Here is a 26307-nt window from a genome sequence, read left to right as displayed (position 1 = left end):
GGGCTCGAACTCACGAACCGTGAGATCATGACCTGAGCCGAAGTCAGACGCCTAACCTACTGAGCCACCCAGGCACCCCAACAAAAAAGAAATTATTAAGAGTTGGGGAAAAAAAACCTGCAGAATTAGCCCAAATTAGTAGAAGGAAAAAATAATATGGGTAAGAAAAAAATTTAATACAATAGAAAACAAAACCACAAAATAGAGGATAAATGAATCAAAAATTATTTTTTTTCAAATAAATAATTAAACAGACAAGTCTCTGGCAAGATTAATGGGGAGGTGGAGAAAGATGACATAAATTAACGATAATAAGAATGAAAAGGGGACATATTTACAGATGCAGCAGAGATTAAAAAGGTGATGATGCTTTATGTCAATAAATCTGTCAATTGAGATGAAAAAGGCAAGAGTCAAGAGTAACATAAATTACCAAAACAGAGTTAAGAATAAACAGAAATCCTAGATGATACGACAGCCATTAAATAATTCAATCAGAAATCTAAAATTTTCCCACTTGGTCTAGATGGCTTCGCAGTTGAGTTCTATTTACATTTAAGAACCAGAAAAGTTCCAGTTTCCATAAAATCTATCAGAGAACGGAAATGAGATAAGACTAGCACAGGAAATTAAAGTTTTAGGTGATCCACATTAACATCAATGCCAAAATCTTGAAATACTGACTGGCAAACTAACTCATTCAATACATAAAAAATACAGCACGTCATGACCAAGCTCAACATGTTTTTTTCTAGGAATTTAAGGTTCATTGACCATGTCACTGAGCAATTAAGGAGAAAATCATATGACTATCTCTACAGGAAAGAAAGAAAAAACATTCAGGATAAAAACTCTTAGCAAACTAAGCAGATAAAAGAATTTGGTAACCCATTAAAAACATATAACCAGTAGTATTCTCAACTGTGAAATATTTTCAAACATGACCTTAATGGAAACAGGAATAAGAAGAAGGCATGTACTATCAGCATTTCTATTCTGCATCACACGGAAGGTTCTCACCTATACAATCAAACGAGGAAAAGAAGGGAAACGTATCAGGACTAGAAAAGGAGACAAAATAATCGTCACGTGTAGATTATACAATCTTGCCCCCTAAAGAATCTACAAATTACTGGAATTAGTAAGTTTAGAGAAACTTTGTTTATTCTCTTTTTATATATACACAATAATCCATGGTTGTCACTGTTTCTCTGGGTGCTTAAATTCACCCAAATACCTGTGGAAATTCCTATAGGCCAGTACCTGTATTCTGTTAACACGATCCCCATGACCGTTTGAGCAGTTCCTTGCTTTCTGGCTCCAAAAAGACAATCCAGGTTCACTTTGGTCTTTCTCTGCTCCTGATCTGGAATCAGCCACTTCTGTAAGGAGTCCTGTCTCATTTTAGTGAAGAATGACGCTAGAAACTAAGACTGTTTGCTGAGTGTGCTTATTGCTAAAGGGTTATCACTTTCCAGGTCCTTTCAATGCACAGAGCTAGGAAATATATGAAATCATGAGTTCCTCTGATAGAACCAATTCAAAATTTAGTACCACAGAGTTTTTTTTCTTATCTTCTTTTATTGCATAATTATATCTCTTTCCTCTTACAGTAAAAATATTGTGGTTTGTAATTATATATAACAGATATGCATTAACTTAAAATTTTTTAATATATATATATATTTACCCATGTTTATTATTTACCTGCTTATCTACTTTATCCTATAATATATAAAATTTTTCATCATACTATAAATATTAACACTAACAATAAACCCACTAAGTAGGGTTTCAGATTTCTTTACAGTTCTTTTTGCCTTTAGTAAATATTTCATAAGAATACATGTATTGAGTACTGTTGTAAAAGAGTGTGAATTAATTATTTGCTTATGTTACCTATTTGATACGCAGTTAGGATTCTTTTGTTTTTGTTTCCATTCACTTTTAAGGTCTGGTATTTTTTCATCCTTTATGGTTTCATTTTTATGAAGTAACATACACGCATAGTTCAAAATTCATAACTATATAAATAGGTATTCTCCAATCCCGATCATCTTCCATCCAGCTATTTAACCCAGCCCATCGAGTCAGCCATTGTCATTACTTCTTCGTTGATCCTTCCTGTGTTTCTTTTTACAAGATTAAGTATAGGCACACCCACAGCTGCATACATGCACGAACGTATTTCCCTTTCTTTCTGAAACAAAGGGTGGCATACGACATAGATTTTTTGTACCCTACTTTTTTTCACTTAAAAGCTATCCTGGGGGGCGCCTGGGTGGCTCTGTCAGTTAAGGGTCTGACTCTCAGTTTCGGCTCAGGTCATGATCACACCAGGTCATGGGATGGAGCCCTGCATCGGGCTACCACTTTTTTTTTTTTTTCAAGGATCACTGAGACCATTTATTCTAGACACGATGCTGACCAAGGAGTGAGGGAAGGACTGGGTGTGCAGGCTAATAAACAGAGGAGAGGGAGGACTTCCCTGGAGCTGTAGCCATTCCGTCCGCATTCTTCTCAGGGGTGAAGGCATCTGTCTCTTTTGGACAAAGGTTCCAGCTACAAGCAGGGGGAAGACCAGGGGAGGCATAGGCACACAGACCTTGACAGGCTGTGCCTCCACCCGGATCTTGCCCCAAGAGACAGCTTCGTCCAGCCCGGCACCAGAGTCAGATTCATCAAATTCCTGGGCCATGTGGATGTCGACAGCTTAGTCGGCCCCATTCCCCATGAGGCTGGCGTTGGCGGTGTGGTGCTTGACCACACCCCCACCCAGGATGATCATCTGAGTGTGCCTGGCAAAATGGCCTGTGTGTTCCTGAGCCTCACGTCCTCAATAATGTCCAGGACCAGCTTGGGTTCTTGTGGGAATCAAAAAAGATCACGTTGCCCAGGGAGCCATCTGTGAGCACTGGGCTCCACACGGGCATGTGGTTCTTCTGAGCCCAGTAATATACTGATTCTGTGTTGTTGATCTCCTCGCCCAGCCCGGCGATCATCTTGGAAGGTGTCCACTTCACGCCCTCCATGTTCCGCTCCGGCACCATCCAGTCCGTAATGGGCATCAACCAGCCCTCAAACTTGCAGCAACTGTCACTGGGCACCAGGAGGTTTCCAATCCTGTTGATCCCGTCCTCACGCAGCTCCTTCCCCCTGAGACTGAAATCACCCAGGTACGTGGTACCAGGCACTTCTTCGTCCACACTGCCAGCTGTGGTCACTAAGATGTCCACCGTGTTGTATGATGCATGAGGTAATGGATGTGACAGCTGACGGTACAGAGCCTGCTCGGGATTCTGTCGCTTCCTCTCTCTCTGCCCCTCCCCCCCTCCAAAATAAATAAACTTAAACCTGCATTAAAAAAAAGAAAGAAAAAAAAAGCTGTCCTGGATATCACATCGTACCAGTTCATGGAAATATTCCTCATGATTTTACAGCTTTATGGGATTCAATTATACGCACGAGCCAGGGTTATTCAACTATTCTCTAGAGTTAAACATTTGAATTTCATATCTTGCCATGGCAAAGAATACTGCAACAAATAACTATATGTTGCTTCAAATCTACGGAGGTGTTTCATAAAGGTAAATTTTTAAAAGTGCAATTGTTAGGTCAAGGGTAAAGAAATACGTAGGTTTGTTGACTACCATGAAGTACCCTGTCATGGAGGTTAAATCATTCTGCATTCTCAATAGCAATGAGTGAGAATCCTTGTTTTTCTGGATTCTCTGGGAGAATGCTTTCTTAAGAAAGGATGCATTTCTATCCACTCAAGAATTTAAAATACAAATCTGTTAAAGTTATCATTTATAAAAGCAACAACAAAAATATACATCATGGGGGAAACATACTAACAAGAGTTGTGTAAGATTTTTAGGTTAAAAGAAAAAGCATAAAACTTCCTGAAAGAACTTCGAGACGATATAAATAGAGAGATAAGGCATATACTGGAATAAGAAGGCTCACTGTTGTAAACGTGGCTATGATCCTCTAATGGAGCTAGTATTCAATGAGCTTTTAATCAAAATCTAAATAGGATTTTTCAAGGACATTGACGAGCTTATTCTAAAATGTATATAGAAGAGCAAACAGCCCAGAAAGAGAGGCCAAGACAGGCTTAAAGAAAAACTAGGCTGGGGGGCTTGTTCTATCAAATAACAAGTCTTAGTCATTATGTAATTTAATATTGAAGCATGAGGATAGAAAAACAGACCAGTGGAAAAGAATAGAGATCCCATAAACAGACCCATTTATATATGGAAACCTGATACATTACAGAGTAGGCAAAGTATCGATTGTTAAAAAATGCTGTCAGAACAACTGATCGTCCGCAGGGGGGAAAAAGATTCCAAACCTTAAAAGTGATTTCAAGAACTTAAAAGTGAAAGATAACAGGTTAACACATTTAGGCAAAAATATAGGACATTATTTTGAAGATCGTAACGTAGGAAAGGTGTCCTAGGTAAAATAAAGAAAAACACAAGCCACCATGAAAAAAAAAGAAATGCTGTTTAACTTCAAATTAAGAATGCACATCGAAAGATGTTACAGTGAATAAAAACCCAAGTCACGAACTGGCAGAAGATATCCACCAAAGGATAGTATTCAGAATAAATGGAGGGCTCCTTCAAATCAGTAAAAGACAAACAACCCTCTTTAAAATAGGCAGAAAGACTTGTATTTCACAGAAGAAATACAGTCAGCCAATGAGCATATGAAAAGAGGCTCAGCCTCACGAGTATGCAGAAAAATGCAAATTGTGACTCTAGGGAGAGAAGATTTTATACCCAACAAATGGGCAAAGATTAAAAAGGCAATGAGAAAATTGGATGTGTGATCCACTAGGACTCGGGGATTTCTCTCCCAGAGAAACTCTCTGCACGTGCCTCCCGTACACAAGTATGAGAACAATTAAAACAGGGCTGTCCACAGTAACAAAATACTTGACATGACCCAAATTTCCACGATGGTAAGCGGGATCACCGAACCTGGTACAATCATTTAATAACTATTACACAGCTGTGAAGATTAATGATCCATAGGTTCACAGATTGAAGTGGAGAAATCTTGAAAACAACAGGAGGCGATAAAGAAAGTCATAAAAGAAATGCATTCAGCATGATTCTATTACACATACTTGAAAAGCAGACAAAACCAAACAATATATTTTTAGGGATGCATATACATGTGGTAAAACTTTAAGGAAAAGCAAGACAGATATTAATACAGTATTAAAGTGGCAATTTCCCCTGATGGGGAGAGAGGGTGAAGGAGACACCAGAAGATTCACAGACGTAGACGATCATCTGTCTCATAAGCTGGATGTTCGATTCATCAGTCATGTTATTATCACTTTCATTTAAAATATGCATCTATGTTATACTCACTCTCTGGCAGATAAGATCTATTTCACGATGCTAAAAAGTTTAATGGAAAGGAAGAAAAGATGATCTTCTCAGTCCTTTACCTAAAAGCTTCTAGTGGCTTCCTGTTGCCTCCAGGATAAAACCTAGCTTCCTAGCATGGGAGGCTCTATGCTCTTCCCCACCAGGCCTCCAGCTACTTCTGCAACCTTGTCTCCTGCCATCTGCCCCCTCAGTCCTCACCTCCACTCACCTGTATTCTAGCGACGCCCTGTATCATCAGAGCCCTGCGCTCACGTCTGAGCCACGCCCCTCCGTTCCCTCTGCCTGGCACGCACTCCTCCTGGGTCGACTTGGCCGATTCCCCTACTTTCAAATTCAGCAAACACCCGATACTTAGGACAGCGTCCCCTGAAACTGCCGATGGATATTTGTTTCTGGGCTTTCACAAGGCTGTGCTTCAGTTCGTCTGTTTGTATGTCCCAGCTCACTTGCCTTCGAGATCTCTGCAAGGCAGGGGCTCTATTTTCATTTCAGTCCAACCAACGTTTCCCGAGTATTAACATTATGTCATGACTGTGCTAGGCGTTGGATCTGTTGGATTCATCAGCAGCAAGCCCTATTTCCTACCCTCACAGAGCTTGCAATTGAGCTATACTTATGTACATACTTATGCTCGCTGCAGTGTCCCACATATGGCACGTTACACAGTTATGTCTGATGAATCAGCGAAGGAACACTCAGTGAATGAACAGACCAAGGGACAAATAAGAACTGTTCTTTTCCTCTTTAAACAAATAAACACGGGGCACCTGGGTGGCTCAGTCATCTAAGCGTCCAACTTCAGGTCATGATCTCATGGTCTGTGAGTCTGAGCCCTGCGTCGGGCTCTGTGCTGACAGCTCAGAGCCTGGAGCCTGTTTCAGATTCTGTGTCTCCCTATTTCTCTCTCTCTACGACCCCTGCTCACACTCTGTATCCCTTTCTCTCAAAAATAAACATTGAACAAACAAGGCTTTTTGGCAATAAATCATCATTTTAGTGGCTCTTATTTATTATGACTTTTAAGGCTGTAAATTTAAGGCTACCTGTCAAAAACTAAACTTTTTCTTAAAAAAACCCACCAAATACGTACCTAAATGGAAATATTTTATTCTTATGAAATTTTCAGAAAAGATTAAACTAAACCAACCAATTAAAATCCAGATTCATTACACAACATGATGCCAAGCAATAATACAGATTGTGCGTGGAAATAGAAAGTATTAATCCAAGAATTCCTTTTTGATCTCTCCCACGTGAAGCTGTTTGTAAACACGTTTATTTGCTGTGCACTTTTCTTTAAAATGAACAAATTCCCAAGAAAGAGTTCAAATCAAGCATTCTCTTAGATTTATAAATCTCGTAATAGCTTCAGGCATCCAAGTAAGCCGTCTCCAGATCTGCCACTTATGATTAGATGCCAAGAAATACTTAAAATGATTCATCTCTCAGATACTAGCTTTCAGCAAACCACACAGAAAAACGAGTAAGGATCATCTTCATAACACAGCTACGCCACTCAGATGCAACTTTATTCTCGCTACGCTGGCCCCTATTCTTTGGTGGACAGATGTACTATCGTTCTCCCATGGACATCTTTTTGTGGCCTTCCTGGGTGGTTCCTGCTCGTCCCACTGTGGCAGGATGAACACTGGCCCCTCCGGCCATGTCCGCGTTCTACCCCCGCAACCTGTGATACATTCCGTGACACGGTCAAAGGAACCTGCAGGTTGATTAAAGGAAGCGTCTTGAGCTGGAGAGATGATCCTGGATTCTCTAGGCAGGCCTCATGTCGTCACAAGGGGCCTCCCAAGACAAAGGCAGGAGGATCTGAGTTAGGAGATGCTGTGATGATGGAAGCAAGAAGTTGGAGGAATGTGAGGAAGGCATCATGAGCCGTGGAATGCAGTCACCTCTCCGAAGCGACAAAGGGCAAGGATTCTTTCTTCAGAGTTTCCAGAAGGAGGAGGCCCTGTGACATTCTCCCAGTAAGCTCACTACAACTTGTTTTGGATTTCTGATCTCCAGAAAGGTGGCATATGACAAATCTATATTGTTTGAAGAGACTAAGTTTGTGGTAAATGTTACGGCAGCAATAGAAAACTCATGGACTCCTTTTAGACTTCATTCCTGGCTGTGCTATCTTGCCCCGGCAGTGTTCCGGCAAACACTCAAATGCTCTCATCTCTAAAACGATCTTCATGCCTCACCGGCTATCCCTTTGTACTCTGGTACAATCTGCATTAACGGGATATTTGTTGGCTGTGGCAGACAATGCTGGTTAGCTACCCGGAAGCCATTCCCAACTCACTCCCTTGCAGCCTCATCCTGCAGTGGCTAGAAAGCCAAACACCCTTCCCCAGACTCTCTTGCAATGAGGGACGGCAGCATGACCCAGTTCTGGAAAAGCAGGTGTATGCCGATGTCTGCTGGGAGAAAGTCTGAGGAAAACTGCTTCCCTGAAAAAGGGGAAGATGTGACCAGTGTGACCATTTCCTTCTTACTACCTTGAAAATGGGCGGTGATGGTTAAGCCTGCATTCACTGTGTCGCTATCGTGAGCAAAAGGCCAAGAGAACGTCAAAGACAGGCTCTGATATTGCTGAGTCATGGAGCCAAAGCCAATAATTGCCTATCCCTGGAAACTTCTGGTTTTGTGAGAACAATACAGCTCCTGTTTGTTCAAGCCCCTGCAGTGTGGTTTGGTGTTACTTGCAGCTGAGGGCACGCCCAACTAGTACATGACCTTTCTCGGGTAGCACCTGTTACCAAAAGCAGCCAGAACACTGAGGCTTCAGAAAATATAACAGAATCCTCCTTAGCACATAGTTCCACGCATTGCTACATATAAAAAGGAAAAAAGTAAACAAAGAAAATAAGAAGGAAAAAGAGGGGGGGGGGAGGGAGGGAGAGGGAAAGGGACAGAGATGGAGAGAATGGGGGAAAGGGGGCCAGGAAGGAGAGAAGAGGGCATGAAAGGAGGAAGCATCTGAAACCCAAACTTCAGTCACTGCTATCCAACTACACATTGAAAACAAAATGCTGAAAAATTAGAAACATCCACCTTCATTGCCTCGGTCTCACGGAATTACATGCTACAAACACACATTGAAGAACAGGCAGTGGCAATCAAGTTGAGACTTTCAAGCACCCAGTTACTCCTTCTGACATGAAGGGACCACCTCTAAGTCTCCCCCTCGTCATTCTGCAAACCTGAAAACCAAATCAACTCAGAGCACTATTAGAGGAGATTACGAATAAAATGCTCCCATATTTGGGACACTACATGTAACGTAAAATTCCTAGAGCAATAATCTGGATCACAGTGAACTGTCTAGAGGAAATCAATGTCAAGGAGATCGAAGCTTACTCCAAAAATGAAATTCATCTAGCCACTTCCTACAATTGTCTCTTTGGTGCGCACGTCATAAAATATAAGATTTCAGATTTGTGAAGGTCTTTTGGTAAATCTTTTGTGGCCAAGACAGAGATCTAAAACGAGCCTTTTCGTTAGAAGATTCCATTTATGATGGGTATTATTACTATCGTGGTGTCCAAGGGAGCCAAAACGTTTAGAGGCTGAAGTCACGACCTATGTGGACAACCTACTGAAAGACAGGCATAGTTCTAGAAATGGAGACAAAGAGAAATCCAGTTCTTGTCCTTGTGAGGCCCAGATTTTTATTAAGTAACAGACATTAACAAATAAATACAAGTTATAGGATATAAAAGGGGAATTACAAGTTCTTTCAAGGGAATGAGGGAATAATTTAAAAAAAAAAAAAGAGCCAAAAAACCCCTCCCTTTTCCATGCTCATGTTTTGGAAACACTGTTATTGTGAAAATGTCCATACTACCCAAAGCAACCTTTACATTCAATGCAACTGCTACCGAAATACCTGTAGTGTTTTTCACAGAACTAGAACAAATAATCTTAAAATTCATATGGAACCACAAAAGACCCCAAATAGCCAAAGCAATCTTGAGAAAAAAGAACAAAGCTGGATGTATCACAATCCCAGATTTCAAGCTATATTACAAAGACACAGTCATCAAAACAGTATTGCACTGGCACAAAAACAAACACATAGATGAAGAAAACAGAAAAAATGTCCAGAAATAAATCCATGCTTATATGGTCAATAATCTATGACAAAGGAGGCAAGAATATATAATGGGGGAAAGATAGTCTCTTCAACAAATGGTGTTGGGAAAACTGGACAGCAACATGCAAAAGAATGAAATGTGACCACTTTCTTACACTATACACAAAAATGAACTCAAAATGGATTAAAGACATATGACCTCCCATCCAAGTACTAACCTGAGAAACTTAACAGAAGACCATGGGGGAGGGGAAAGAAAAAAAATGGTTAGAGAGGGAGAGAGCCAAAACATAAGAGACTCCTAAAAACTGAGAACAAACTGAGGGTTTACGGGGGGTGGGAGGGAGGGGTGGGTGGGTGTTGGGTGTTGAGGAGGGCACCTGTTGGGATGAGCACTGGGTGTTGTATGGAAACCAATTTGACAATAAATTTCATATTAAAAATAAATAAATAAGTAAATAAATAAACAAACATTAAAAAAAAAGACATATAACCTAATATAATAAAACTCCTAAAAGAATACATAGGCAGTAAACTCCTGGGTATCAGCTCTAGCAACAGTTTCCTGTTTATGTGTCTGCAGGCAAGGGACACCAAAGAAAAAATAAACTATTGGGACTACATAAAACTAACTTTTGCACAGCAAAGAAAACCATGAACAAAACACAGAGACAACCTACCGAACAGAAATATTATTTGCAAACAAGTTTTTCAATAAGGGGTTAATATCCAAAATATATAAGGAACTCATACAACACCAAAACAAAACAAAACAAACTCCTCACAAATAATCTAATTTAAAATGGGCAGAAGACCTGTATGGACATTTTTACTAAAGTTATATAAAGATGGCGGCCAACAGACACATGAAAAGATGCTCAGCATCACTAATCACCAGCTAAATGCAAACCACGAGATACCCCCTCACACCAGTCAGAATGGCTACTATCAAAAAAACAAGAAATAAGTGTTGGTGAGGATGTGGAGAAAAGAGAACCATCCTACACTCTTGGTGAGAATGCAAACTGGTGCAGCCACAGTGGAAAACAGTATGGAGATCCTCAAAAAATTAAAAATAAAAATACCACCCAATCCAGTAATTCCACTGCTGGGTATTTACCCAAAGAAAGTGAAAACACTAATTTGAAAAGATATATACATCTCTACGTTTACTGCATCATTATTTACGATAGCCAAGATACACAAGCAACCCAGGTGTCCGTTGACAGACAAATGGATAAACAAGATGTGGTGTATATAGACAGTGGGATATCACCAGAACATAAAGAGAATGAGATCTTGCCATTTGTAGCAACAGGGATGGACCTAGAGGGTATTATGCTCAGGTGAAATAAGTCAGACAGAGAAAGATAAACGCCGTATGAGTTCATTTATATATGGAATCTAAAAAACAAAACGAATGAACAGTAAAACAGCAACAGACTCATATATATGTAAAATGTTGGTTACCAGAGGGGAGGGGGATAGGAGGATGAGCAAAATAGGGGAAGAGTATTAAGAGTTATAAACTTCCAGTTATAAAATCAGTAAGTCATGGGGAGGAAAAGTACAGTGTAGGGAACAGAGTTGATAATATTGTAATAACGTCATATGGTGACAGATGGTGACCACACTTGTCACGGTGAGCACTGTATAATATACAGAACTGTTGAATCACTCTGCTGTATACTTAAAACGTGTAATATTGTTATATTAGTATACCGAAGTAATAGAATTCAATTAAGAAAAACAAAAACAAAAAAACTCTCCCTTTTACTGATGGATTGGAGACCAGACCAAGGATGGTAAGATGAAGAAGTTCCTTGACATTTTGACAGGTCACCAGAGAAGGGCAGTTTCAGGTGATGGAGTAGTGGGACGACTTTAATACATGAATTATTCAAATTCCTCCACCAACACCAAAAACGTCTTCAGAGACGAAGTTGGAGAATGAGTTAACAGCTAGTAACAAAGTCATCCAAAAGACGAAGGCTTAAGGGAACATCCAGACAGATACTAAAGTGTGAACAGAGCTTGCAATTTTTTGGGAGAGACTGGAAAGACCGGTCTACAGGGAAAGTACAGTTTGGGGACGTTCTGTGTCACCGAGCAAGTCGTTAGTGCAACCAGGGGCGGCAGTCCACTGTGCGCGTCTTTCGCTTTGGTCGGGGATACTGGAAAAGGGGGCACTGCTGATTGGCTGTGGGGTTTCAGAGAGCACCTGACAGAGCTACGGACTGACGTACTGAGCAGGTACTGTGAGATCCTTACATGTTAATCCCTTCAATCCTTGCCATGACCCTGTGAGATATCGATCAGTGCCCCCCAATCTACTAGAATTAGAATATGGAGTTTTGAACACACTTAGATAGGAGTCCTGGCTCTCTCGTGTAGTCCATCTGTGATGACATAAAATTTAAAATGAGACTGAGGGAATAAATGACGTCAAGTTACCCTCCCAAGGAATCACGGCAAGGTCAAAGTAGAATTAAAAACCATAGGTCCTCCCTCTACAGGCTGTGGTTCTAACCCTCTGGATGACGACGCTCCCGTGGTGATCTCTCCCATCTCCTCGGGACTGCCGTCAGAAAGATGCAAACTTCAGCTCCTACCTTCACACATTTTTGTGTTGCCACTTCTGCATTCAATATTCTCTGTGGCACCTAGCGCAGCAAAATATGTCTTGAAATAACTGTTGCAAGAGAGTAAATTGGTGCATTCTATTTTAGGGGGTTGGAGAGGAGCGGGAAATTTGGCAATAATTATCAAAATTTCAAACGCGCCCATCCTTTTTGGAACAATGTCACTGCTAAGAATTTAACCTCCTGCTAGACACTAAAAGTATGCCTTGCCATTCACATAGGGATATACCCACGAATACACACGCATGCACACAACAGGCCGATAGGAGCCAGAGTAGCAGAGTGCGTGAGAACATGGCCTCAGGAGCGTCACTGCACCAAGTTCAAATCCTACTCCTTCCCGCTTCCGCCATTTTCTACCTGTGACCCTGGGCTTCCTGGATCTCTATTCCTCAGTTTATTCATCAGTAAAATGGTGGTAAGAATAGTAACTACCTCATAGACTTGTTGAAAGAATTCAATTAATTATCTTTGCAAAGGCCTTGGGCCAGCAAGTATTAGGTACTGTTTAAATGTTAGCTGTTATTAGGATTTTCCGTCAAACACCGTAAGAGCAAAACAATCTGAAAATAACCTAAACGTGAGCCAAGAATAGAATGTCTGAATTCACGGTGGTACCTCCGTATCAAGGAGAATGACACTGTCACCGAAGATCCTGAAACATATCTGCAGGAGCTTCTCGTCCAGAAGAGAGAGAACATACATGTGTCAGGCAACCAAGTCTATCCGGGGATCTGTGGGATTTTTCTTCCAGTCATTTGTCTGGTAGCCATTTGTGGAATCAGTATAGTACTAACTATGGTCTGAATGCCCCAGGATGAGCAGAAACGTGAGACAACGCAAAGATCAAAGTCATGCACATGTGCACATGGACACTGCACCTTTACAGACCCACACGGGCCCTTCCTGCCCGCCGCCTCACCCCTCAATTCCCAGCTATTACGGGAAGAAAACATGGGAGCTACCTTCCTCCCGTCCCTGCTTCCATCAGACTTCCCACAAAAGCTGCCAAAATAATTCGGGAGAACGCATATTCTCCCGCCCGGATCTACACTGTTAGGCCCTTTGCTGTGAATTCCGTCTTTCACACTCCTTGCCTGACAGGTAAACTGCATGAGAGCTCTTTTTACGGATTTTTCGGAGCACTGGTTTTGACTAGCGTTAGTCACATGCTTCAAGAAAACTGGAGTATGTCCACATCACATTGAACCGTCCATATGGAAATTTTGGAAATAGAGCAGAGGGTCAAACCAGCCAATGAGAATATAACTTAGCTGTGGGCCAGATTATGAAAAAATGTGTCATCTCTGAATTCAAGTCACGTCGTAGGCGTATTTCTGAGATGAACAGCTGAGGACCTGGGGCAGCCTGTGGGTGACGAGTGGGGCAAGGGGGGAGAAGCAAGACGTCGCTCCTTCACTACCCAATGTCTGGCGCTCTATAGTCACTGGGTCCTCAGACCAATCCTGTGAACTAAGAGTCACCAAGCCCACGCAGACCATGAAAACGTCGGGGGTGGCAAAGAACTGCCCACACTTATTGAGCGGGCAAGTGATGGAGCTAGGATTTAAAATCCAGGTGGGTTGGTCCTCAAACCACACTCTTTCTTCTAAAGCTCAACAGTTCCGGGCAGAGTTCCAATTTCAGTAATGGTAAAGGAAAGGGTACCAGAGTAAACAGAAGGTCTGTCGAAACTCCCAGTGGTGCTCCTTGACCCACGAAAACACTGCAGGGTGACAGATGTTCCAGGAAGTCCTTCTGGATCCAAGCTGCCCGAGGAAGAGGAGAAGGTTACAGCCAAGGCCCAGTGTCATGAAGGTGACCAAAATGAATGGTGAACACTGACCGGTAGCCTGAAGCATTGCTGGGATTCACCTGGAAGTTCTCGTTTATGCTGAAGAAGTCTCGTGACCGAGGGTCTGACTCATATTCCTAGAGGAAAGCACTGCTGGGAGAAAATCTCGGGAAACCAGCTGTCAATCCAAGTACCCAACAGGGTCTTCTGGTACTTGGCTCAGCCCTGCCTGGGCCTGATGGTTGCTGCCCTACCCCGGGGCCCCCAAAACACAGGGGACATCTAGGATTAGGGTAAGTAGTAGCAAAGAGCCCTGACTGGACAGCGAAACAGCCAAGATCTCAGCTTGAGATGGTGTGACCCTTGCCCCCCACGTCTGGCACACTAATGTGAGAAATAAAGTCCAACGTCTCTGTGTCCCTTTCTCTCTTTCTGGTTCAAAGGCGCTCCCCTTCATCCTGGTGCCAGCTTCAACCCTGTCTGGATGCCACCCCCTTCAGTTCTCCCCCAGCACTAAGAGGCGTATCCATCCTGCTCAGACATCCCCAGGATGGTTGGGATTTCAATGGGGATTCACTGACCGTTTAAGACAAGCCTAAAGAAATGAAGGGAATAAATACCTAGTGGTAGAATTTCAGAGCCTACGAAACAATTCAAGATACAGTCAAATCCTGCACGCACACACAGGCCCACATATACAAAGCAGACAGACATAAAAGAAAGAGAAGACACACGGATGTATAATTAAAAGGAAAGTATATCTATCCATAGCATTTAATCAAGAATATCTACGTGGGGGCGCCTGGGTGGCTCAGTTGGTTAAGTGTCCGACTTCAGCTCAGGTCACGATCTCACGTGAGTTCGAGCCCCACATCAGGGTTTGTGCTGACAGTTCGGAGCCTGGAGCCTGCTTCAGATTCTGTGTCCCCTTCTCTCTACCCCTCCCCACTCGTGCTCTGTATCTCTCTCTCAAAAATAAATAAACATTAAAAAAATTTTTTAAAAAAAGGTATCTATGTGTACTCTTGCTGTGGAGAACTGAGACCTGGGAGGCAATGGCAGACTTTTGAGGGTTACCTCCCACCTCGCACGCCGCTGGGTGTCACCCCAGCCCTCTGTGAGGCCAGCCTGGTGTCAGTGTGCCTTTCTCTGCACACACCAGGGCTGTTATGTCCATGATCCCTCTGCAGCTAAGCTCCTACCTGACCAAGAAAACCCTTTCATTCCCTGGTTGCTTCCGTTCTATTTTACACTTAACCCTGACCAACTCTTCCCAGTCTCTGGAAAGTCCACTGACAGTAAAAGCCCTCTGGGTGGCTGAAAGGGGGTCTGGCCTAGTCTGTATGGGGCTCGGAAGGGCATGCCACCAGACGGCTCAGGGTCATTTCCACAAGCCCAGTGCAAAGCACGGTCCCTGGCTCACAGTAGGCCCTACAGGTAGATCTGTTTGGCGTCTCTGAACCGTTTGCTCAGGACAAGTCCAGTCCTTCAGGCAGGCTTAGAAGTTGCCATCAGCCTTCAACACGAGCACTTGATACTGACCACAGTGGGCAGCACCTTTCCCTGCATTCATTCTGTTCCTGGGTGAAGAGGAAGGCAGAAGCTTCCAGAGGTTCAAAGCCCAGCCCCTCACGCAGCACCCCCGCATAAAAGGAGCAGCGCCTGTAGAATTCTGTGTGGGTTACCCCACCTTCAAGCGCTCCTTCAGGTTCAACTTGACATCTTGAACACGGGGGGCAAAGACTGATCTCTGTTGGTGACTCTCAGAGCACTCTGTGGTCATCTCTCCGTCCAGACCGTGAGCAATTCACATGGGACATGCTCGGCATGTCTGCTTATGTAAGCCCTGCGACACAGTCCAAAGGACCGCGGGTCGGGGACCCGGGAGCTTCCGGCCCTCACCTCAATGCCACGAACTCTAAAACCACTGATGTTTAGAGCTGGGAGCAGCGTGTGAAATGATGGTATCTACATTTTACAGATGAGGACATGGGGAGAAGGAGAAGTGAGGTGATTCCACCATGATCATGCACTTGACCCCAGCAGAGGGCTAACTCAGCCCAGCGTACTTCGCAGCATCATGGGTCTCGACAGGTTGACATTCTGAGCTTACAAGAGACATTTTTGTTCTTCACAAGAAGATGGATGAATCTATAGATGAATCTCAGAGAATCTAAGTGAAAACACTGAGTCAGTCCGTCTCTCCCTCTCCCTCTCTCTCTCTCCCACCCCACTGCTTCCAGAGCTGTTCCCGAACACCATGTGTGAGAGAAAACAACAGAATGGAAATTGCTCATATGGAGCATGAGAAGGCTGTCCACCTCCCTCGCACAGCCCGTGCACAAAGACAGCCCCTCAGCTGTGCCGCAGACACAAGGTGGCTCGTGCTCATTGTTTATTGTGACAGCTGACAGGCCAGCTGGCACGGATCACTCCTCACTTCCAACAGAGATGCCACCAGGACACGTGTGACAGGTGCCAGCTGCCACTCAAGAAGGTGGGTGGTGTCCTTGCCCGTCAGCAGGGTGCAGCCCGTGGTCCAAGCCCCGTGTCCTATAGCCCTCCACGAGGCCACGGCCGCCCGGCAGAGCGCAGAAGTGGGAGCGGCCCCAGGCGCACCGTCCTTGGGAAGGGGTGGCCACCCACTCATGCTAGCTGGGTCGCCAGAGCCACGGGGGGAGGCAAAGTTGGCTCTGATGCTCCCAGCAGGTCTGCGTTATATCCAGCAGAGGACCAGCGGTTCTGGACAGAGTGAGGAAGAGAAGGAAGAGGCCAAGTGTTGCCTGTGAAGACCACTCTGGGCGCCCCTGGAAGTGGGGGCCGGACCTGAGGGATCTGGCAGTCTCAGGAACGGGGGTGGGGGGTGGTCCCATCCCCAACCTCGGCCAGGTCCACCTGGATTCACCGCAGACAGAAAGCAGCTCCTTGCAGAGCTGGGGGAGGGGGAAGGGAGAGGGGTTTGCGCCCTGACCCAGGGCACAGGACACAAAGGGGGCTCTCAAGTGGCGGGCGCGAAGCAACACAACAAACCCCTTCTGCGCTCAAGTTTTCCTTCGCCAACCTGCTCAGCGGGGTGCAGAGGACATGTTCTCAACCTCAGCGCCAGATAATTCTTCATTGTGGGGGGCTGTCCCGTGCACTGAGATGGCCAGCAGGTCCCCGGTCTCGCCCCACTAGACTCCAGCAGCAAAGTCACCCCCAACTCTCAAAAACATCTCCAGACGTGGCCCCTGTCCCCAACGGAACTCCCAACTGAGAAACCACTGGCATCAAGGCCAAGAGCCCAGGCCCGAGACTGCTTGGGTCAACGGAATCCCAACTCTGTCGCTCACTAGACAGATACCTTTGGCCATGTCGTCCAACCTTTGTGCTTGTGTCCTCAGCTGTAAAATGGGAGTGTAACAACAGAACACAACTTTATGAGGTGGCCCCAAATGGCAATTATTTCATACAGGGAAAACTCTCACGGTGCCATGGCTCACGGTCGGGCATCCCCGTACCCCAGAGGAGCCCAGGAAAGTCTCCGTTCTCCCACAGTCCCTACTGGCAGGGCTCCGCCCTACAGCCCACCTGTGAGGGGCGTCTGTGCACAATTTGGAAAACAGAAGAGAAGGAGAAGCCCTGATTCCCCTCCAGGACAGACCAACGCAGCCGTGCGCGGGCACAGGTGGGAAGTCTGCCTCAGCTTCGAGACCTCCTGCAAATCACCTGCCTCGGTGCCGTCAGCGATGGAGGTCATCTGTGGCTGTCTCTGTTCATTTCTGCAGCCTCTTCGTTTTTGGACAGCCAGATGCACTCTTTCCTGACCCTTCCTCCACCAGCCTGTCCAATGGGTGTGTAAGACATAACTTCCTGTATGAAATTCCCTCCCGCTTAAAATAGCCAGAGCAAGTCCTTTTTTTTCCAGACCAAATGCTAACTTAGGAACCAACTGACTCGATCAAGATACTAAAATCGTACCGTCAAGAAAGTGTTCCTGGGAGTAATGATGCACTGGTATGTATGTATGTATGTATGTATGTATGTATGTGTATGTATACACACACACACACACACACACATATACACACACACACATACACTGTGTGAGTGTGTGTGTGTACGTATGTATCTACAACAGAGCATTTATTTCCAAAGAAAATTCCAAAACACGAACCAGGTAGAAGTAGAGCCTTTCAAGATGGCCAGGCGTGTGGAGAAGGGGTGTGCCCAGGGGGTTCACCACTTGCTCACACTTCTTCCCACACCCGCAGAACCCTAAGGCTTTGAAAGACCCTCTTTGCAAATCTCCGCAGTAAGAGAAGAACCCTAAAATACATGCCAGGCCCACGCACGCCAAGTGCTAGCGTGGAAGTTTGCATGAAGTGTTCCCAGGGCCAGAGAAAGGAGCGAGCGACTGCTGACCTGATCGCGGAGCAAATCTGTTGTGTGTTTGAGTGTGTGTATGTGCGTGTGCGTGTGTGTGCACGCGCGTGCAAGCGCACTGTGCTCGGCCTGGGGAGAGAAAGGCTCATTAAGAAGCAGGGTCCCTGTCCTTAAGGATTTCATAGTCACGCGGCAGATGAAAGCAGAAGCAAGACGGAAAGTCCCAGAAGATATGGCGCCGTGTGTTGGGAGAGGCACGCGGCATTGAACGTGTCCTACGAACACGGCCTCGGTGAGCAGATGCTGGGCTGGGCTGGGCTGTGCAGCACAACGTGCTCCCTGACCCCCACATGTGACAGGAAGCCCACCCCCAGGGCGCTGAGAATATACAGTTGCCCAGGCAGGGGAGGGAGCCAGAAGCTGGCATCCCACCCCCCCTGGTGAGTCAGGAGTTGCGCTGCTCCGGGCCTGGGTCTCCCGCCCGGGGAAGGCCCATCGATTAGGAGGGAGTTGCCATATGGTCGTTATTTTCGAATCGATTTTTGGTGAATTGCTTTCATCTGGTGGATTCAGTTTGGGTGGGCCAGACACCTTGTTCCCGTACTCCACGTTTCATCCGCTATGACTTTCAGAAAACTCAAGGTTTTCATGGGAAACTGGGCAGATCTGCTCTGAACACTTTTTTTTTTTTTATTGTTTTGACACACCCGCCAAGAGACTGGTCTCTCTTTCCAGCACTGCTTTCAAAAGTCAGATTTTTATGGTTGAGAATTCTCATTAAAAATGATTACTTTTGGCAGGAGAAGTCGGAAAGGTGACAGGAGAGGGGGAAGTATTAGAGGCACTGAGATTTTTTTTTTTCCCTTCCATTTGCAGAAAGCCTGCCTGTAAAACAAACATCGTGGGGAGAATGAAAAAAAAAAAAAGTTTGAAACACACAACGAAACCCCTCCTAACCCTCACAGGTGGCATTCAAAGCAATTTCCTAAATACAGGGGTTCACCCACGGTCCCCATTACCTACTCCTCCCGACTCGGTAGGCTGCAAACCCGCCGGGTGTGGGGCTGTGTCTGCCCCAGCTCCGGTCTCTCTCTCTGCACAGTCTGAAGGGCCTGGTGCGTGAGAGCACCAAAGAAACCTCGCGAGGTAACAAGGCAACGGCTGATGGTTATTCGAGGCCTGGGGGTGGAAGAAGCCAATGCACAGTATGGACACCTAATGTAGGGACTAGAAATCCAGGCGAACCCAATTCTTCTCAGTAATTCTGCATTTATGCTTTCGTCCGTGTCATGGGCCACAAACAACAACAACAAAAATCATTCCTAACTCTGCAATCATTCTCTAAAGGAACTGAACGTACAGACTTTTCTTGATGCTTCTGTTTAGACATACAATTTCTTGAGGACATTGAGATTCCAATCTTTTTTTTTTTTAGTTTTTTTTTTAATGTTTGTTTATTTTTGAGACACAGCACGAGTGGGGGAGGGACAGAGAGAGAGAGGAGACACAGAATGGGAAGCGGGCTCCAGGCTCTGAGCTGTCAGCACAGAGCCCGACGTGGGGCTCGAACTCGTGAACCACGAGATCATGACCTGAGCTGAAGTAGGATGCTTAACCGACTGAGCCACCCAGGTGCCCCAGGATTTGTGTCTTTTTAACTCTCATGCAAAAATATCCCTCCTCACATTTCTGTGCAAACTAAGACATCCCCTCGTGAGCTGTCAGGAAATGTGGGGACCTGGTGGGTCCCAGCCCCACTTTGCCTGAACTTTGTTTCCTTCCAATACCTGTTCACATGCTGGATCTTGTCCCTGGTTTCCTGTATAGGATTAGAGTAAAAATGTGGCCTTTCTTTGGGGACTCTCCAGCTCTCTGTGATAGTTTGGGCCACAGTGTGGTGACACCCATCAATTATTTGGGGTCCTTTGGTGGCCCATGATGTCTCATGTCCTCAGCCCTCCAAACACCAGTGCATCCCTCTCAGAAGAAGTGACAGACTTCAAGGTAGCTACAAGTTTAAAAACCACGTCCACAGCAGACTCCATTTTCCCTTGCATGTTTTCTATTTTGATGACAGTGTTGTGATTTTTATTGCCCATAACCAAGGAAGCAGTCACGATTAAAATTCAAAGTACTGGGGGTGCCTGGGTCGTTCAGGCGGTGGAGTGTCCGACTTCGGCTCGGGTCAGGATCTCATGGATCGTGGGTTCAAGTCCCGCATCGGGCTCTGTGCTGACAGCTCAGAGCCTGGAGCCTGCTTCGGATTCTGTGTCTCCCTCTCTCTCTCTGCCCCTCCCCTGCTCATGCGCGTGCTCTCTCTCTCTCTCTCAAGAATAAATAAACATTTAAAAAAAAAAAAAAAAGGAAGAGGCAAGGAGGGATTTTCCCTAGAACTACCAGGGCCAGCTCGGCCCTGCTAACGCCTTGATTTCACACTTCCGGACTCCAGAACCGTGAGAGAGTTATTTTCTGTTATTTTAAGCCCCCCAATCGTGATGCTTGGCTGTGGACACAGAAAACTAATACAGAAATCGGCCAGTCCAGTGCCTTCAAAGTGCAGACGTACATGTGCACTGAAACCCAGGGACACCTGGAGACGGACCTAGTGGGACAGGGCTGAGTCCTGGTGGAGCTGAAACAGTTCAGCTGTTCACTCACTTGTCCGTGCACTCCCTCAACAAACATTCATCGAGCGCTTTCTTTTTTTTTATAAGTTTATTTATTTTGAGAGAGTGAGAGAGTGAGCAGGGGAGGCACAGAGAGAGAGAGAGAGAGAGAGAGAGAGAGAGAGAGAGAGAATCCTAAGCAGGTTCTGCACTGTCAGTGCAGAGCCCGGCGTGGGGCTCAGACTCACGAACTGTGGGATCATGACCTGAGCTGACGTCACGAGTTGGACGGTCAACTGACCGAGCCACCCGGGGGCCCCTCATCAAGTGCTTTCTTACTCAGAAGATGTCACTGTGTACTGGACAACTCGAAGACAGACCTGTCCCTGTTGGAGCTGTCCTTCCAGCAGAGTTGACAGATGATCAACAACCGTCTATACAGTCCATGATTTAATTACCAGTAAGGTAAACGCTACAGAGAGAGAAACAGAGTCTAGGGATGAGAGCTCAGGATGGTGATCCTGGAAGTTAGGCAAAGGTCCCCACAGAAGTGGCGTCTGAGAGGAAATCTAAGGGACACATTAGAGTTAGCTCACCACGCCCCATAAGAGTGTATGTGCGGGCACGTGACGAAAGGCGTTTTGAGGGGGTGACGAGGTAGAATGAGAGGAGAACATTCCAGATAGAGATCGTGACCTTGTTATCAACCTTCCGTCCACCATGCTGCCTTTCCTGGAAACCCATACAAGACCAAGAGAATGCACAGTCCTGTCAAGTTCTGTCAACCAGACAGTAACCATGAACCACAGCAGCCCAGAAAGACGAAGGAAACTCGTTTGCGGTATCCCCTGGACTACACAGGTCCACTCTAGAAATATCACAACGTTCTATCTGAAATAGTTCACCTCTCGCGAAGCCAAAAACACCCTCTCTCCGTTCTCCCCTACCCCATAGATAAAGTTACGTTGCGTTTTTTCCCCCACTGTCTACAAAGAAGTTCAACAACAATCACAAAGACTTCTCTCCACAAGAACTGGCATAACCAATCTGGCCCTGATAAATAGGAACCTGGTAAATACTGTACAGCTGATAAATTCTGTCCCAATTATACAGGCCTATCAAATTCAAAGGTGGTTTTGTGGTAGGCTATTAAATGCATGGTTCAATTACAACCTTCCTGCACATAACATTTCTTCTCTGGTTAAGGCACCAAATGCTAATTCAAAGATTGGTCATATTTTCCACTCGAAGTTCATTACTTTCAGAGTAAATTGAGTGCAGTGAATGACTGGCTGACCCCAATCACCCCTCACCCAGAAAGTCAATGGCCACACAGCACCGTCGTCCAAGAAAAAGCTCCACACATCTGAAGCTAGTTTATATGGAGTCGGCCACGAAGTCAGGGAGGACCAGAAACTACTGGAATTTCCATTGTTTCTGCAAGAGAGCTCCTGGCCAAACCGTCTCATTTTCTTTCAACAGGGGGACCTTACGTTTTGTGATTCCTTTACTTTCTCGTTTCCACTTCACACTAAATCAACGAGAAGAATTATATGCTCCTAAACAGAACAAAGGGCCAGAATGAGCGTCAGCAGCATACATCAGACCAGAAGCGCCACGGGGGCGTTTTACAAGACTTCACGTGAAGTGACAGTGTGGCTCCCCAATGCGGAAAAACAACGCAAGTCCTCTGCCTTGAGATTCCCGAGCTCGTTTGCAGTAATTGCCTTGGCCCACCCATCCCATCTCACTCGGGGAAGGCTCTGATGTTTTCCTGCAATTTCTCTGCTCTGATGCTGACTTGAAAAAACTCCTCCACATGGATGCACTCAATCACCCAGCATTAAATGAGACATCTAAGGGTTCTGCCACTCACCATTTCTGTCATGTTTTCTCAGCCCTTGGAGGACTCCATTGTTGTGCAAAGCCACTACAATCCCATTACCAGCTGGCATACGATCAGATGATAACTAAAGTGAACACAAACACTTAACCAGCACAGGGAACCGCGGAGGCCTCCCTCTTGGGCAACGCGGCCCAGGAGATTTTCTGACACCAGATCCACAAGCCAAACAATCACATTGCAAAACGCTTTCAGTGTCGAGGAACGACCATTCAATCAGCCCTCACATGCCTGTCATCTGGTCCCCAGCGCTGAAGAAACAGTCAGCTTGGCCTTTATTCTTCTCTGAACACTTTTTCAGAAACCGCTAAGTCGTTCCAGTCTCCTTCCCCCCCCCCCCCCCCCCGTACCACGACTCAGATGTTTCGAAGGCCGGTTATTAGCGCCTGGCCTTGCGCTGGTCTCTGCACGGCAGTTAGGAGTTGGCTTGGGCGGACTAAAGAGAGACGCCGGTCTGGTTCTAGGGAAGCAACTACAACCAGTTCAAAGAGTTGTTCTGACTGTTCCTTGACCCCTCTTTGCTCTGCAGCAGGACGGGGCAGGCACTGTGCACTTCAATCAACAGATGATGCAGTGTGGGCCCCGTGCGCCGTGGAGCAGACAGAAGGTACACCCTCCCTGCCTTCGAGAAGCTGGCAGTCTATTTGAGGGCACATACGCATGCTTGCACATGCACACACACACACACACACACACACACACTATTAGTACAAGGCGATATATAAATGTAATGTGAGGGATAGAAAGAGAGGACAAGCACTCGGAGAAGCCTGAGAAGGCAGAAACCTTGGGCGGAGGTGGTCCCCAAGTCTTTCCAGAGTGCAGATGACCAAATAGGGTCTATAAAAGCGGGTAGGGTTGACTTCCCCAGCTCTGAAGTTTGGGGAGATTCCCAGCAGGGGAAGTGTCCCAAGCAAGGACAGACCTCTCAGGATGACCAGCCTGTAACAGAGGGAGTCAGTGGGGAAGCTGCGGAGGAGCAGGAGGAATGTCCCCTCCTTAAAATACATGCTCAGAAAGCGGTGCCCTTTCTTCAGTATTTAGGCGTCGGTGCTAAGGCTGAGAAGCAACTTTGGCAGGAACTCTGACTGCGAGGGTCAGCGGGTGGCGTGTGTGACCGGAACATCAGCAATAAGGTTGTGAGACGTGTTGGCCAAACTGACTGCAAGTAACATGGCTTCTAACGTGGCTGCTCCCCGGCCGGCTGCCCCAGCCCACGGAGCCGGCTTCCGATAGGAAAACATGGTTACACGTTACACGCTGGTGCTGTGGTATCTTCACAAACACCTGATTTCTGAACGCTTGGATTGAAACAGGAGCAAAACTCTTCCTGGGAAGTGATCACAATTTTCAAGCGCATCCTGCTGGGAAGGAAGGGAGGCAAGAAGGGAGGAACGGACAGAAATAAACTTGGCTCCTTGCCAGGGGCCCGTCATGTCGTGCCGGGAGGGATGCGGGACACAGAAAGGGCAAACTGGGACGAGGTGGGCAGACACAGTCCAGCCGGTGCTCCTCACCACCCCCCACCCTTGCTCCCACAGGATTGGGCTCCGGCAGCCCAGGGGGTGTGCACCTGTCCCCGGAACCCACGGCCGAAGGAGAAGTCACTGAGGACTGAACTAAGGTGACTCACCCCCCACCGGTTGTTCTTCGTGAATTAAAAGAACGTCTGGGAAGTCCTTTCTCAGTATGATTTACCATCTCTGAATTGAACTGAAACAGATGGAAAGGTAGGGGGTTTTGTGCGTTCTCGGCCGTAAGTGGGATCTTGACCGGGACTCAAGAAGGGAAAAGCTGGTGAGGACGGCTTACAGAGTGGCTCTCCCACTGTCCGACCTCTGCTCTGGGAGTGGACAGTCCCCCGGGTACCAGCTGTGGCAGAGAGGCCTGGTCCCTGGGGAGGCAGGTACGTGCACACCTGGAAAGGGCCCCCCACGTGAGGCTGAACATGCCCCTCGGGATCCCTGCGACAGTGGGACGGCCCACACGGCAGCGAGCTAATGAGACCAACCGTCCCTGACGAGAAAAGAGACGTGACGCCGTCTCACTCAGGGGAACGAGCGTGGAGAATCCCGGAGGACACAGGCTGAGGTTCAGGTTCACGTTCAGGCCGCCCCGCCTACCGTGTGCGCGGAACTGTGCACGGCGCCCCCTGGCGGGCAGCTGACAGGCGCTGGTGCCACCCTCTAGTGCAGCACGGAGCACAGAGTGTAAGAATTAGAAGAATTAGGGGACAACAGAAATAATCTTGGCTCTTCGGCACACAAAAACTCAACAGCAAAGGCTGCAGGCGTATATGGGAGGTGTAAACAGCGCTTCCACGTTTGTGACTTCTCAGTCTCTCGCACGCATCCTCGGGGGACCACGCTGGCCTGACCGCACACGTCTCGCGAAGAACAAGGCAGGCACCGGCCCCGTGTGCACATCTCTTGGATTGTATCACACGGCCTAGGAGTCAGGCAACCTAACCACCCAGGATAGATGTATGTATTTTTCCAGCGCTCCTGACACCGATTTGTTCACTTAGCAAATATGCCTATGAGATGCCATTTGAACCCATCAGTGACCAGTGCAGCAAAGAACCCTGTCATCGGGGAGGGGATGGGGGAGGAAAGGCCAACAGTGTGCAGGAGACGTATAAAGTAGGACGCGAGTGCGTTCTACAGCACGCTGGGAGTTGGTGAGCGCTAGGGGAAAGAGAGTGGGGCGGGGTCAGGGTCAGGTAGGCCGAGTGGGGATCCTGGGATCAGGAAGGGTGTGTGGGCTGCTGATTTGAATAAGGCGACAGGAGATTTCACGAAGAAGGTGACGGCTGAGCAAAGCCTTGGAGGAGGGGAGGGTCCGCACATGACTGGAGGAGAGAGCTCCAGAGAGAGGGGGCAGTCAGTGTGGGGCCACTAAGTCAGGGGCGAGTCTTGGGCGCAGGAGGAAGGGCCAGGGGCTCTGTGGCCAGGGTGGGGTGACAGGGGGAGGTCCGTCTGCTTGTTGTTAAGATGCCCACCAGAGGTCTACATGCTGGGAGGAGACTGCAGTTCCCCCTTGTAAGGACTGCCCCTGCCAAGGCCCCCGCCATCCAAGGGTGCCCTTGTCTGTTCACATCCGCGTCACAGCCAGCCACCTGGGCAATCCGGGGATAGTGTCACCCACCCTTCGTTTGGTATTAGAGAACCCTGACTGTTTTTAATGCTGTACTTTCCACCCTTGAAACCAACAGGGTGGCTTGTCTAAGACCTTTAGGAAGAGTCACCCACCGCCTCTAGGAGACTCTTTTTCGACCTCTCCCCGGTCGCTTACATGGGGTCAGGTTACAAATGTCTGATATTGTGGGAATTAGCGTAGAGCCCCACGGAGCAAAGCAAGTAAATTAGCGGCAACACGCATTGTGGATTCATTTCAAATTCTCTCTTGCTGTCACCCTGAGAGAAGCCAACGACAGTGGCCACGCATCTCCCTAGCACGGCCGCTGCAACACTCCCCACAAAT

At 46.6% G+C, this 26307-nt stretch overlaps 1 pseudogene; it reads right to left on the bottom strand.

The window, feature by feature from the left end:
• Positions 1-2346: 2346 nt before the first annotated feature.
• Positions 2347-25206, bottom strand: LOC115499692 (annotated as a pseudogene).
• Between the last annotated feature and the right edge of the window lie 1101 nt (positions 25207-26307).

Source organism: Lynx canadensis, chromosome D4, assembly GCF_007474595.2.
Source record: "Lynx canadensis isolate LIC74 chromosome D4, mLynCan4.pri.v2, whole genome shotgun sequence".
NCBI classification, from domain to species: domain Eukaryota; kingdom Metazoa; phylum Chordata; class Mammalia; order Carnivora; family Felidae; genus Lynx; species Lynx canadensis.
The sequence above is the reverse complement of the archived record's forward strand: the minus strand, read 5'-3'. Positions and strand labels throughout refer to the sequence as shown.